This window comes from Pseudophryne corroboree, chromosome 9 (genome assembly GCF_028390025.1).
Source record: "Pseudophryne corroboree isolate aPseCor3 chromosome 9, aPseCor3.hap2, whole genome shotgun sequence".
Classification (NCBI taxonomy): Eukaryota; Metazoa; Chordata; class Amphibia; order Anura; family Myobatrachidae; genus Pseudophryne; species Pseudophryne corroboree.
In genome coordinates, this window is record NC_086452.1 from 307,340,993 (window position 1) to 307,342,902 (window position 1,910).

Sequence of the window (1,910 nt, forward strand, 5' to 3'; positions counted from 1 at the left end):
GTCCGCTATATTCTTTATATGACAGTGGACAGCAGAAGACGGGCCCTGAACCTATACATTTCCTATATCTTACTTTTTCAGTACTCTCTCATCCTGACGCCAGTCACATAAACTTCTCTGCAATGCAAAAGTAACAGAGAGACTGTGCGCAATAATGGACAGCAGAAGTACTCTTTCTGGTATATGCCAATAACCATACACCCTCTCATTCACAATCTATGTGATATTACTGCCATATCTCACTGGTTACGCCCAATCTCCCCTGATCTTGGAAGCTAAGCAGTGAATATCCTGATTAGTACCTAGATGGTAGACTGCTAGGGAATATTAGGTGCAGTAATAAATACCTCTGTATCCATGTGAAAAGCAGAAGTGTTGGAGCAACCTTTGACCCGTACCGATTTCACATCTATATTCCTAACTTCTTATTTATTTTTTCTGATCATTGACTCATCTAAAGCTTTTTTCATACTGTACATATTGATCAGAAACTTAGAAATAGCAGATTAACCTTTACCAGGATATACTATCACAATAGGCATTGGTTGATGGACTAAAATCTTAGTCAAAATTCATTATATCAAATGCCTATGTATCACATGTCGGAATTTTTCTGTTATGCTGAAATTAAATTCTTGATATTTTCATCTCAGGTGTCACTGTCACCTGAAATATTCATATTATTTGGAGAACTGTTACTCCTATTTATCCCCCCCCCCTTTTTTTGAATATTGAGAATTAGTTCTCAGATCAAAGAATACTAGTGGAGAGAGGCTAGGTTACACATAATCCTGTGTGTGATCTTTTCATTTACTGACCTCCAACCGGTTGCTAAAAGAACAGAGTTCTGACTGATGACTGAAGAGAGTTGATAGACCAGACCTAGAGTGGTCAAAGTACCCTAACATTTCTGGGGGCATCGTCCGGGGATCTTCCAGCATCTCCTCCACTGGCAACAAATCCTCTGATCTCTCAGGAATCGCTGATAAAAAAAAACGGTAAGTGAGATTTAATGTGTAGATTTCTACCTGCTCACTTGACTCAGCGTTTCTTGTATGTATCTGTGGAAGTCCAGTTGGGAAGATCAGAGAATATCTTAAAGAACCCAGTGTCAGTCAGAAGTAATTTTTTTAAGGTACCATACATGTATGTCATATTGTTGAATTGTGGGTAAATATCTTCAGCTAATTTGTCACAAGTGCACAGGGGGAATTAATCAAATATCCAGGAAACTTTTACATTTTGATAATAGTAATACAGGTTTATTAAGAAAACAAAACTGTTTAAAAAAAACCATAAGGTGGCGTATTGCCAAGGTATATTCTAATGCTGATAAACAGTTTGAATTGATAAATAACCAAAGAGGTGTGTGCAAATCTTGTACCTGTGTTGTTGTGTTAAGAAAATACAAAGGGTCCGTAGCACCGAGATTGGTGACAATTACAAGCACTGAAGTCTCATTTGGTTATGTGGAAAATGATGATGAATTTTATTGTACAATAGGTTACCATTTAAAAAGGGAATTGTTGGAACATTACATTGAGAATGATTGGTCTAACATCATAACCTATTGGCCTAGGAACCATATAATCCCAGGTTTAAGACCCATTTGCCCGTACAGCCTCAAACAGCTGCCGCGTACACAGATAACAGACATAGCAGTGAGAGGGTATCCAGAAGACAGAAAAACCAGGTATAAGAGATGGTCGAGAGTCTGTCAGATATAGTACTTATTGTCACCCTTTGTCTTGGGATCCTTGCACTGTTGTATGTACTCTGTCGATATGCTTTTGAAAAGGTGGGAGGAGTCGGGTGTCTGCTAGACAATGGAACCAGTGCCAGTAACTAGATTCTCCTGCACACATTGTACTGCATATATTGTAATTCAGACTGTAGGATCAAGAGCACAT

General features: G+C 38.4%; 1 pseudogene; it reads left to right on the forward strand.

The window, feature by feature from the left end:
- The first annotated feature begins 224 nt into the window (after positions 1-224).
- On the forward strand, positions 225-343 carry LOC134964864 (5S ribosomal RNA; annotated as a pseudogene).
- The last annotated feature ends 1,567 nt before the right edge of the window (positions 344-1,910 follow it).